At 35.6% G+C, this 13,592-nt stretch overlaps 1 long non-coding RNA gene, 1 other non-coding gene and 2 pseudogenes across 2 annotated transcripts in view; all 4 read left to right on the top strand.

Moving 5' to 3' along the window:
* The first annotated feature begins 722 nt into the window (after window positions 1–722).
* The window catches only part of LOC140857567 (uncharacterized), a 48,389-nt gene continuing 35,519 nt past the window's right edge, over window positions 723–13,592 (top strand). Inside the window, exon 1 of the long non-coding RNA XR_012141031.1 lies at window positions 723–1,512. This is a non-coding gene — a long non-coding RNA (uncharacterized lncRNA). The remainder of the gene's footprint in view (window positions 1,513–13,592) is intronic.
* Window positions 1,088–1,196, top strand: LOC140857677 (small nucleolar RNA Z103; annotated as a pseudogene).
* On the top strand, window positions 1,324–1,425 carry LOC140857675 (small nucleolar RNA Z103). The gene has a single exon (XR_012141169.1). It is a non-coding gene; the product is annotated as a small nucleolar RNA Z103 (small nucleolar RNA).
* Window positions 1,507–1,616, top strand: LOC140857676 (small nucleolar RNA Z103; annotated as a pseudogene).

The raw sequence follows: 13,592 nt of genomic DNA, 5'->3' as shown, positions 1-13,592 counted from the left end.
TTAGTGATGTAAAAATGTTCATTATCAGAGACATTATATTTTTATGATAGTTTATTTATTATAAAAAATTTAAATATTTCATCATGAAAAAATACTTCATCGTCACTAAAAAAATTCTATAATGAGTTTTTTATAAAGTTAAATAAGAGACCATTATCTAATGGCTAAAAATAGATAGATAAATTCTAAATTATAATTCTGAAAAGAGTTCTTTGCTAATCGATGACTAACTTTTTTTTTTTTTTTTTCTTTTTTGATGAAGATGACCAACTTTATTTTTACTTTTAGTATATCCTTAAGCTTTTAGGTTTTACTCTTTATCTTTTTTCCACTTAAAGTCCTTGGAGGTCAAGCCTAGCTGCAGACATGGTTTTCTTTCCGTCTCAACCCAAGGGGGAAAAAAAAAAAAGGGGACAAGTATGTATGTATGTATATAGTAAATAATATTAAATCTTAATTCTTAACTCTAACTCAATCGAAGGTCCAAATATTGAAATGACTCAATCGGTCAAGCCTGGTTCAGGCAGGATTGGGCTGGGTCAAGTACATTGAACCCTCCATAGAAGGTTCAAGTTCCCCATCCAAGAACAATCATCCAAGCCCACGTGGCATCATTTGAACCATTGATTTCCTCCAGATGGATGTTAGGGTTTCGTCCTGGCTTCCCATCCTTTCCCTATAAATAACTCCGTGCGCCTCTTGCCCCTCTTCACCCGCTCCGTTTCTGCTTCTTCCTTTTGGATGCCTGGAAGAGGTGAGCTCCATCGCCTTCGAATTCTGATCTCGTTTCGATTTTGGGTGTAGGGTTTAGGGTTCTTGTAGCTTTTTTTTTCTCCTTTTTGTTGTGCGTCGGAGAACTGATTACCGGCGGAGGTTTTCCTTGTAATCGCCGCGTATGAGTCAGACGCTAAACTCATCTCTTCTCCATCATCTGCTCTTTTCTCTTCCTAACTTGGGCATCATGGCCTAATCGCAGATCTGGAGATATTTTTCATTTTTTTTTTAAATTTCTGCTGATTTTTTTGAAAACCTTTTGGTTAAATCAGATGGATATATCTCTTTTGATGTGAGATGGATGGGGTTTTTCAGGGAGGTGATGATCCTTTCCCCACATGATCGACTATGATTATATCGTGCTTTTTGTAATTTTTTTCTTCTCTAATTCGAGGAGAAATCAAGCCAGGATTCTGATCCTAATTTACCTCTGCCATCTCTTCTCCAATTCACGGTAAAAATTTTTCCTTTTTTGTGGGATGTGGGAATAAATTTATTTGGTTTGTTTCTTAGCATTTTTTGGCCGTTTGATAAAAGGGGAGTTACAGGGAGGAGGTGATGATCCTTTCCCCAGATGATCGACGCTGAACATAACGTGCGCTTTTTTTTAACATTCTCTTTGGAGAAAACCAAGCCAGGACTCTGATCCTCTCAAGCACCTACCAATCAAACGGCCAATAGATTTTAGTTTTTCTTTTTTTTTTTTTGAAAGTTTTGTTTGTTTTTGTATGAATGGATGTGATGATCCTTTCCCCACATGATCGACGCTGAACATACTCTGCGCTTTCTTTATTTTTTTCTCCTTTATAGAGGAGAAAATTCTAGCCAGGAATCTGATCCGTTCATCGTATGAACTTTCCAGTGGTTTTTCTAGTGATGCATTGTTGTTTTTTGTTTCAGACTTTTCTTCTATCTGCCATTTTCATTCTTTCTAAGTTTCTCATTGGAATATGAGTAATTGGATCCTTAAATATTTTTTTATTTAATTTAAGGAGATGGAGACTTTCTTTTCTTCAGAAAGTCTTTGAACCGAGCAAACTAATTGTTTACCTTATATTAAAAATCAAAATTATCTGGCTTTTGTATCACTTCAGATTATTTTAATTAAATAATTAATTTTCTCTAATGTGGCCTTTGGGTTTCATTTAATATTAACGGTTTAACTAATATGCTATTAAATTATGAGTTTAAGTGTTATATAAAAATAAATCTTATGAGAGAGCAAGTGATTTTTCAGTATAATTTAACGGAGGATTTTGTAATTTGCCTTTAAAGTGATGCTTTCTAGAGCACTGATTAATGGTAATCTAATACTTACAGGAGGCGACCCAGAATATTTAGATTAGAAGAGAATTGATATTTTTATTTATTTTTTTACCTGGCTAAACAAAATCTGACCATCTTAAGGATGTGATAATTTACTGTCTACCAACAAAATATCATTAACTATTTATAAACTGCTGTATGGAAGATTATTACATCAACGAATTGAGATCGTTCCCAATTTTATACTTTGTCATACAAAAACAAGAACAAATGGCGCTTCACTAATGGTCCCAAGAAAACAGCTAATGACATTATATTACCAGAAACATAACAGCCAACTTTATGGGAGCCATTATACTATATTTTTCCAAGTTCACTGGTTAAAAAATTTAGCAACCTGTAGGAAGCTCGTGCCGGTTCAAGCTCAGACGAGCATCTTGAGGCATCCCCATTAAATGTGCCAGCTCCATTGGGGCTGTCTTCCTTCACCTTCTCCATGGTGGATCAGAGTTATGGTTCTTAAACTGCCGTAAAGAAGATAATGAAAAAAAATCTGTTTGTTATGCAATTGTGATGCAAAATTCATAATCTGACAGCACCGCTAGATTTGTAGTGCAAATCAGAGAGGGGGAGGGAGAGGATGGACAAGGCTATTACTCGAGGCTTGCCAAGTCCGGTATAATTCTTCTACAGTATCTCTGGCCCTCTATGGTACTCTAGTTCAGCCAAGTCCGGTATAACTCGAGAGAGGTGAAATGAGCTCGTTACGGTATCTCCTTGGAATTCTTCTACTCTGGCGGATGACTGGATAATTTAAAAAATGGTTGAGTACTTGATCGGCTTATGTCAAGGCGTCATGTTGTCCAAAATGTAGAGCGACTTATTGCCTCTATTTTGTTTTTTTTTTAATAAAAAAATACTTCATTGAATAAAAAATTGTGTTACTGGGACAATAAATTCCCCGATCTGTGTACAAGTAGTATAGTTATGACAACTAAATAAAGATCCAAAACTGTATCGGGATAACCTTAGAACCAAAAATAGTAGCTGAGACGTATCACAGCATAGTAACAAAATTAGAACATTAGAAGTATATGAACAGATGAAGCACAAGGTAGATAAGAAGGAGAAAACTAGGTGTTGTTGCAATAGCAATGCGAGTAGCAAACAAGTAAAAATAATAGCGGAAGCAGACTGATAAGTCCAAGAGATGGACCCATGATAGAGTAATATTTTCCAGTGAAGTTTATGAAGAGAGATATCTATCAATAGTACATTTGCTGTAGTAGATTGCATAAGAATGTAGCTGTAGCAATAAGCTTTATGAACAATAATGAATATTAAATCATCGTGCCATGCATAATTTGATTATTCTACCGGAACAATAAATTGGCCAATGGAGTCCATGAGTTTCATGAGGGATTAACAAACCCAAAATACCACTGATCTTGGTGAAATTCTGTAAACTAACAAATACATTGTCCCAAGATATCAAAGCAAGTAGTATCATGTGTAGGTTGCACAACTGAAAATAAAAAAACATCCAAAAGAAAATCCTGTGGCCAATAAGTAGTATAGAAATATTATCACGCTTCCGATCTGAGATCGCAGCAACCGTCGCATATTTATGAAGAACTCTCTTTATAAGCATGCAAGACATCTCATCACGATATCAATGATCACAGCAGAATAAATTCAAATAATTATTATTCAATTTTAATTCAAATAATTAAATCAAATATCTTACATCCAATAAAATTTCACTAAAAATAAAATAATAGATCTAAGTTCAATGAAGTTGACAATGCTAAATCTCGCATCTAAAAGCTCTGTTCCAATATTAATTCTCACGCTCATAATTAATTATCTGAGTCTGAAAAATAAAAAGAAAAGAAATGAGCTAAACAGCTCAGTAAGTAACAAATATCTCAACTAGATATTTCAGATATTTATATAATTTTCAAGAACAATGCTATGAATAAACATAAAAATGTATTTCATACTGATTCAATGCAAATCTAATCTCTTCAAATATTATAATATAATCATAAATCTAATTCGAATTAAAATACTCATAACTCAACAGCCTCGACTATGACCAACATTTAATCCCCATTGACGGGGTCCACTGAATACCAGCGCACAATCCCCATTGGCGGGATCCACAAATACCAGCGCACAACCCCCACTGGCAGGATCCACTGAATACCAGCGCACAACCCTCGGGTCCACTGAAACATAGTTAGGCTGAGAGCATAAATTCGATCGGTATCAAAACACTATTGTATCATAACAAATCATAATTTTCACTGAACATATGCATAATCGACGAACCATAATATTTCAAAAGTACTTTTCTTTCAAAACATAATTTCATAAATCATGTATAATTTCAAAGAATAATTATTTATTTTCAGAATAAATATGAAATATCTCGAGAAGATGATTCATTACTTACCTTTCACAGAGTACTGAATGAACAGATCGACTAACTTTTAGGAGATTCTTAAGTGCCTATTATCCAAAATTATATTCTTACATTAATTTTAATTCAAAATTAAATCTAAACAAATCTCAAATCAAAACCTTACTTGTAATCGGACTCTTCCCTAAACTCGATCAAAATCATCAAAATGAAGCCTTTCACTATGCTAATCTTAGAAGGATAACTTTGGAGAGAAAAATCCATCAAGAGAGAGAAACAATCTAGAGAGAGAAAATAGAGAGAGAAAGTCCAATTCTAGAGAGAGAAAGCAATGGTTCAGGCTGAAGGGAGAGAGAAAAAATTTTTCTCTCATATTTATTTATTTATCTATTTATTTATTTTTCTTTTCTTTCCTTTTTCTTTTCTTTTTTTTTTCCTTTTTTTCTTTTCTTTTTCTTTTCTTTTTCCTTTTCCTTCTTCTACTTCTTCCCGTGGCCTCCCATGGGTGAAAAAAAAATGAAACAGGGGACCGAATGGTCCCCTCATAAGGTTGGCCAACCGACGGTCGGCCAGCACGAGAATGGCCGGCAGCCAGAGGAGAGCGCACCACCATCTGGAGGAACCCAAACCGGTGGCCGGTGACGACCACCGACGTTCGAAAACTAAAAAAATGAAACTTCTCCAATGATAAAATTCGATGACTCTGGTCATCGGCGAACGTGCACACCAGAATGGGAAGGAAGGGAGAGAAGAGAGGAAGAGAACCATATGCTTACCTCGAGCTCCGACGACCTTTCCGGTAAGGAATCACGGCAAGCACGGTGAGAGTTTTCACGGGCAATTTCTGGCGATCTTTGCCGTTTCGCTCCAAGTTTTTCACGATGGAAGGAAGGGAGAAGGGTCTCCCCCTTAAATAGAGCCGAAAGAGAGGAATTTGACTCCTCTCCGATGAAGTTTCCGACTCCGATTAGAAGCCGGTAAGGAGAAGAAGACTCCCTGCGAGAGTCTTCTTCATTTTTTCCTTTTTTTTTAGGCTTTTGGGTTTAAGGCCCAATGGGCCGGATGTTACATTCTTTCCTCCTAAAAATAAATTTCGTCCTCGAAATTTCTCTTATCTGTCACCATTGCATTGGAAGCCTGTGCGTTCTATTGAGCAAGAGCATAAACTCTTCTCTGGGTTTTAGAAATCTGTCCACCACCCTTGTTTTGTCCTTCATAAGTCTTTGGCCAACTTGATTTTCAGTATTTAGTGGGCAGCTAGCAATTTTATGATTCATCTGACCACATTTGAAACAAGCACCTGTATTCCAATGGCAATCTTTGTCTGCATGATTTTTGCCACATCTGGAGCATCACTCACCATCAATCTATTGAGTCTTATTATCTATTGCTCCCTTAGTTGAACTTTTGATGTTCTTATTATTCTGCCCTTGTGTATCATTTGATTTTACTCTCTTTCTTTGCTTTCTTTTCCTTTCCATGCATTCTTCATTGACTTCTCTTTCAATTATCAGTGCTTTGTTTATCACATTTGCATAAGTTGTCAATTCATACGGAACCACTTATTTTCGAATCTCAGTTCTCAATCCTAACTCAAACTTGTGAACACGTTCTTGCTCACCATCCACTAATCTTGGAGCAAATTTTGCTAACTCTGTAAATTTTGCTTCATATTCAGTCACACTCATACCCTTTTGCTTCAAATAAATAAACTCTTGCTCTTTCTGGATCCTTATACTCTGAAAAAAATACTAATCGTAGAATGCAATCCGAAATCTTTTTCAGGTAAGTATTTCATCGTCTTGTTCATACTTGCGCTGTAGTCACTAACACCAGTTGTATGCTTCTCCTTGTAGTAAATAAGCTGCATATCGAATCTTTTCTTCATCACGACACTCTTGGATAGCGAAGGCCTTCTCCATCTCCATTATCCAGTTATCAGCCTCCAAAGGTTCAGTAGTCCCCTTGAAAGCTGGAGAAGCAAGCTTTTTAAATTTTGAAATGTTGTTCCGTTGTACTGGTTGCTCTTCATGTTGTGGTGGTGGATGCTGATGTTGTTGTGTATCTCATTATATCTGCTATTGTTCAAGCATTTGCTGCTGTATTTGTTGTTGCGTTTGTACCATCCCGATTAGGGTCTGCATTAACTGAGCCTTATCCGGTTTCTGACGTGCTCTCGAACTACTCGCATTAAGATCTACGACTCTCTCCTCTTGAGGGGTGCCACTGGTCAGATGGGGAGTGCTACCATCCCATGGTTGTGATATCTCTCTTACAATCCCTTGAGTAGTTCTTGTCATTCTATGGGGAAGTATAATAACCTTGTAGTAGTAAAATCTTATTAGATTCATTTATCTATTTGTTAGGATGGGTTTATTATGATGCTTATACTTTAACGTCCCAATATTTCTAATGTCTACCCACCTATACTCATACTATGTCTAATTCTAAATCTATCCACTTATGCTCTGATATCATATTAATTGTCACACCCCTGGCTCGAGATCGTGAGCAGGAGGTCGCAGCAACCGCCGCATACTTATGAAGAACTCTCTCCATAAGCATGCAAGGCATCTCATCACGATATCAATGATCACAGCAGAATAAATTCAAATAATTATTATTCAACTTTAATTCAAATAATTAAATCAAATATCTTACATCCAATAAAATTTTACTAAAAATAAAATAATAGATCTAAGTTCAATGAAGTTGACAATGCTAAATCTCGCCTCTAAAAGCTCTGTCCCAATATTAATTTCCACGCTCGTAATTAATTATCTGAATCTGAAAAATAAAAAGAAAAAAAATGAGCTAGACAATCCAGTAAGTAATAAATATCTCAATTAGATATTTCAGATATTTATATAATTTTTAAGAACAATGCTATGAATAAACATAAAAATGTATTTCATGCTGATTCAATGCAAATCCAATCTCTTCAAATATTATAATATAATCATAAATCCAATTCGAATTAAAATACTCGTAACTCAACAGCCTCGACTATGACCAACGTTTAACCCCCATTAACGGGATCCACTGAATACCAGCGCACAACTCCCACTGGCAGAGTCCACAAACACCAGCGCACAACCCCCACTGGCAGAGTCCACTGAATACCAGTGCACAATCCCCACTGGCAGGGTCCACTGAAACATAGTTAGGCTGACAGCATAAATCCGATCTGTATTAAAATACTTTTATATCATAACATATTATAATTTTCACTGAACATGTGCATAATCGATGAACCATAATATTTCAAAAGCACTTTTCTTTCAAAACATAATTTCATAAATAATGTATAATTTTAAAAAATAATTATTTATTTTCAGAATAAATATGAAATATCTCGAGAAGATGATTCATTACTTACCTTTCACAGAGCACTGAATGAACAGATCGACTAACTTTTAGGAGATTCTTCAGTACCTATTATCCAAAATTATATTCTTACATTAATTTTAATTCAAAATTAAATCTAAACAAATCCCAAATCAAAACCTCACTTGGAATCAAACTCTTTCCTAAACTCGATCAAAATCATCAAAATGAAGCCTTTCACTATGCTAATCTTAGAAAGATAACTTTGGAGAGAAAAATTCATCAAGAGAGAGAAACAATCTAGAGAGAGAAAATTCTAGAGAGAGAAAGTAGAGAGAGAAAGTCTAATTCTAGAAAGAGAAAGTAATGGTTCAGACTGAAGGGAGAGAGAGAAATATTTTCTCTCATATTTATTTATTTATTTATTTATTTTTCTTTTCTTTTCTTTTCCTTTTTCTTTTTTTCTTTTTCTTTTTCTTTTCTTTTTCCTTTTTCCTTTTCTTTTTCTTTTCTTTTTCTTTTTCTTTTTCTTCCTTCTTCTACTTCTTTTCTTGGCCTCCCATGGGTGGAAAAAAAAATGAAATAGAGGACCGAATGGTCCCCTCATAAGGTTGGTCGACCGACGGTCGGCCGACATGAGAATGGCCGACAGTCGGAGGAGAGCGCACCGCCATCCGGAGGAACCCAAACCGGTGGCCGGCGACGACCACCGACGTCCGAAAACCAAAAAAAATGAAACCTCTCCCATGATAAAATCCAACGACTCTGGTCGCCGGCGAACGTGCACACCAGCACGGGAAGGGAGAGAAGAGAGGAAGAGAACCATATGCTTACCTCGAGCTCCGACAACCTTTCCGGCGAGGAATCGCGGCAAGCACGGTGAGAGTTTTCATGGGCGATTTCTGACGATCTTCGTCATTTCGCTCCAAGTTTTTCACGATGGAAGGAAGAGAGAAGGGTCTCCCTCTTAAATAGAGCTGGAGGAGAGGAGTTTGACTCCTCTCCGATGAGGTTTCCGACTCCGATTAGGAGCCGGTCGGGAGAAGAAGACTCCCTGTGGGAGTCTTCTTCATTTTTTTTTTTTTTTTGGGAAGGGGGGCTTTTGGGTTTAAGGCCCAATGGGCCGGATGTTACAAATATACTATATTCTATCAAGCTTCACAAAGCAAAACAAGCATTGCATAACTGATTGAAGGCCATGCAAAGAACAGAGCATCCCTTAGTGAACAAAATAACAATGAGCATTAAGCTTAATAATTTATTTAATTGCTGCTAGCAGAGAACATGATATAATATGCTGCCACACAAAGGGAAGATATGATAACACTGCCAATATGAAGGATAGAAGATTGCTGATAGAAATTTAAAATCTATATTTGGGACCTTCAACCTGAGCAAAATAAGACCATGATAACTATATATCACCAGCCTAGCATAAATCCCTGCAAAATAAATACGAATCTAAATACAATTAGACAACATATCAGAGAAAAGTAACTTGAGAAGCATCATAGCTAAGGCCAGCTAACTATGACCCCACCCACCAACCTGACCTGTATTTGATCCATCATAAATAGATTTAGATTTAAGCTAAATAGATTTGAGTCATAAATCGGTTCATCCGTTTAACTCATTTAATATTTGATCGGATTTAAGTTTTAGATATTTGACCTATTTGACCCATTTAATATTCAGATCAGGTTGAGCCAGATAACCTATTTAATCCATTCAAGATCTGTTTAATCTATTTAAAACCTACTTAATCTGTTTTTGACTCATTTAATCAAATTTGTTTAACTTATTTAAGATCTGTTTAACCTATTTAAAGTCCGCTAAACTATTCCTGACCTATTTAATCCGATTTGTTTAACCTATTTAACCCATTTAATCTAATTTAATATATTTAATAAATAAATTAAGTAGGTCAGATTGGGCTATCTGTTTAATAAACAGATCAGATTTAGGTTTGAATTTTTGATCTATTTAATAAACATGTTGGGTTTGGGTTGATGATTTTCTAACCTGACCCACATTGATCTAACCCGACCCGATCCAATTGCCACCCCTATCAGCAGCCAATAAGCCAACAAAAGAGTGAGGCAAATAATCACCCTTAAAGTAAAGAAAGTCATTTGATAAAGCATGATTTGCCATCCAGTCTGCTGGCTGATTATCTTCCCTATAAATATGTGAGATCTTAAAAGATAGACAAGAGCGACTCTATAATTTAATGTCTTGAATCCGTTGTAAAGATTTTCTAAAGGATTTTGATAAATTAACCAGCCAAGAAATCATGACTACAAAGTCACGTTGTAGCCAAATATTAGGGTTAACAAAAGATGTGTCTTGAATCCATTGTAAAGATTTTTTGGAGGATTTTGATAAATTAACCAACCAAGAAATCATGACTACAAAGTCACCTTGCAGCCAAATATTAGGGTTAACAAAAGATGCCATTACCGTATGTAGAGCAAGCCATGCCATAATAAGCCCAGTAAATGGCACATCACATGACATTAAGCATTTACCCCCAGCAAATAACACAGCTCCCTCATGATCACGAACAACAAACCTTGTTGCTGCTGCATCCTTATGAACAATGCCATCAAAATTCAAGAGTAACTCTTCATGGGAAGGAGGCTCCTAAGAAATAAGAAAATAAGAAAGATGATTGCTCAGTTGAGAAGAGCCCCAGTTCCATGACTAAGTGTATCACGAATAAGGTAAAGAAGAATTAGAAATATATCTATCTTAAAGCATTGACATTGGCGTAGCAAGTCATCCGAAGATTGATGCTCCTATTGGAAAATATGGAGGTTCTGTGCTTCCCAAACTAAAGTAGCCATATAAGCCATCATAGACTTATTCACATTGTCTTCCAAAGAGTTTGTAAGGAATGCTAGCAAGTCCAGCAAAGATTAAGACTGAAATTTAGTAGACATCTATGCCAATCTACTCTAACGTTGCTTAGCAAAAGAACAAGCAACAAGCACATGTTGACAATCCTCAATGGTATCATGACATAGATCATAAGAAAAGCCCAAATTGGACAAAATTCCCTTAGAATGCACAAAATTTTTTGAGGAGAGCTTGCCCCACTGTACCTTCCCACAGAAATACTTGGTATGCATAGGAACCCTCAATTTCCAAACCAAAAAAATGAAAGGGAGGGCTCATAGGCAAGATAATATATATGCATAAAATCCTTTACAAAAAGACAATATGGGTAAGAAGATGTCAATCCAAGCTAATCAAATCATGGCCCTTGGGGAAGGAGAATAGCTAAAATCCTTGTCATCATATCAGCATTAAAAAATTGAGATAGAAGGCAACATTCCATGTTCTATCTGGTCTAATAAAATTAGCAACAGTGTAATGAGTAAGATTAGCCAAATTAGAAATAAAGGAAGGAGCACTTGTTTAAAGGTATAGTAGAAATCCAAGGATCAGTCCAAACATTTACCAAAGTACCATTCCCAATTAGCCGTTGGAACTAATACTAAATCTTCTTTCTTTAAGCACAAAGTTTCCTCCAAATAGGAGAGCAAATTTTAGGCACTTTATATGAAGACCAGAAACCCAAAAATTTGTATTTAGCAGCCACAAATTATTCCCATAAAGAGGAAGGATGAAGCAAGAGGCTTGCTGCCATTTTAGCCAATAACAGATTTTTGCATTGATCAAAGAGACTTAAGATCAAGCATGCCCATCGGCTTTGGTGTACAAATAGTGTCCCACAATAATAAATGCAATCTCTTTTGAGAGGTCAAATATCCCATAAGAAGGCTCTAACTTCCCTCTCAAAAATATTAACAACCGCTGGTGGGATGTGAAGACATAGCATAGAATAAATAGGAATGGATATAAGGATGGAGCTTAGAAGGGTTGCTCTTCCTACAAAGAAGAGAGCCTTTCACTTCTAGCTTGCAATCTTTGTCATAACTTTGTGAATTTAATAATTAAAATGAGCAGCATGAATTTTTGTAGTAGCAAGAGGGACGCCAAGTTATTTCCATACTCCATGCTTAGGCGACATTCCAAAAATAGAAGAAATAGTATTTTTTATCTAAGCAGGTGTCGATGGACTGAAAATGATATAAGACTTAAAAAAATTTACCGCTTGTCCCGAATAGTGGTAATAGGCATCAAGTATCAATTTCAAACACACTACATCTCGAACAAGAGCTTGGGTGAGTAAGATACAATCATCTGCATAAAGAACATATGAAATAGGAGAAGCTGCCGGCTGAGGCCTATAAGCATGCAACAAATTAGTAGCAACAATAGCTTACAAAGAAAAAGACAATATTTCAAAACACATGATAAAAAGATGCGGTAAAAAAGGGTAGTTTTGTCAAAGCCCACAAAAAGTAGGTAACTAAGAAGTTAGTGTGCCATTGATAATTAAAGAGAAATCAGGATCTTGTACATAAGTATTCACCCAACTTATAAATTATTTATAAAAATTGAAATTCTGTAGCACTCTAGTGAGATAATGCCATTGAACGCTGCCGAACACTGCCATATACCTTTTCCATATCCACTTTAATCATCATAAAAGTTTTCGACCGAGGGAACTTATGCAAAGAATGTATCAGCTCTTAGACTAAAAGAATATTTTCTATAACGTTGCAACCAGACACCAAAGCTCTCTATATATTAGACATCAAGCAAGGTATCACCGATTTAAGCCAACTGACAATAATAGATATAACAATTTTATAAACTGTATTACAAAAATTGGTAGGTTGAAATTCTATAGCAAACGAAGGGTTAATACTCTTAGGAATAAGAGTAATATAAGTCTGCTTCCACAAAAAATACATGTGAGTAGTATGAAAGAAGTATTGAACTACCTATACAATTTCCTTATTAATGATATGTCAATAGTCTTTAAAAAAGAAATATGAAAATCCATCGGGCCTCAAGGCCTTATCCAGAGGGAGAGAATAAATAGCATTCATAATCTCCTTCTGCATCACTAAATAGTGAAGTTCAATATTTTGTTCCATAGATATTGTACCCATAGGCTGTGGAAGCTAAATATCAGTGTTGCATTTGAAGACCCCAACGATGAAAAAAATAATAAAGAAGTAATTGTCTAACAAAATTTTCTTCTTCAACCTAATTCTCCTTATCATCTTTTAAGGTCCAAATACAGTTCCTTCTTTGACACAATACCATAGATTGAGGAAAAAACTTCGTATTAGAGTCTCCTTCAACCAACTAAGTGATCCAAGATTTTTGATGCCAATAAAGCTCCTGCATCTGTAGATTTTTATTATACTTCTGCAAGAGACATAAAAGAGTTATATGATCATGATCAAATAAACTTTCCGACCATGACTCTTAACATTTGGAAATACATAATTTGATTGTACAAAGACTTCCCTCTTCTGAAAATATTACCAACCCGATAGCAATTTCATTGCAAAATTGCAGACTTGACTTTTTGTAAGAGATGTGATAAATGAACATCTGGAGGATAGTGATCTTCTCCTTACCAATCTTGCTTGATAACCTAATGAACACCTGTATAAAGTTTTCAAAACTTTTTAAATCTAAATGGATGATGCTCAATGGGCCGATGCTACTATATGGTGAGAAGTAATGAATAATGGTCAAACCCAAATATAGTGAGATGTTGTACTCAAGATTCAAAAAACAAAGAGATTCAGAATTGATTAGCAAACACCCTATTAAGCTGCTCCCAAACTCAAGCCAAACCATATTAATTATTGTACCAAATGAAGTTAGATCCTTCAAAGTCAAGATCAACAAGGCTAGAGGCAGCGATAAC

The sequence above is a fragment of the Elaeis guineensis genome, chromosome 4 (assembly GCF_000442705.2).
Source record: "Elaeis guineensis isolate ETL-2024a chromosome 4, EG11, whole genome shotgun sequence".
NCBI classification, from domain to species: Eukaryota; Viridiplantae; Streptophyta; class Magnoliopsida; order Arecales; family Arecaceae; genus Elaeis; species Elaeis guineensis.
Note: the sequence above shows the minus strand (reverse complement) of the source record. Positions and strands in the feature narration are given on the sequence as shown.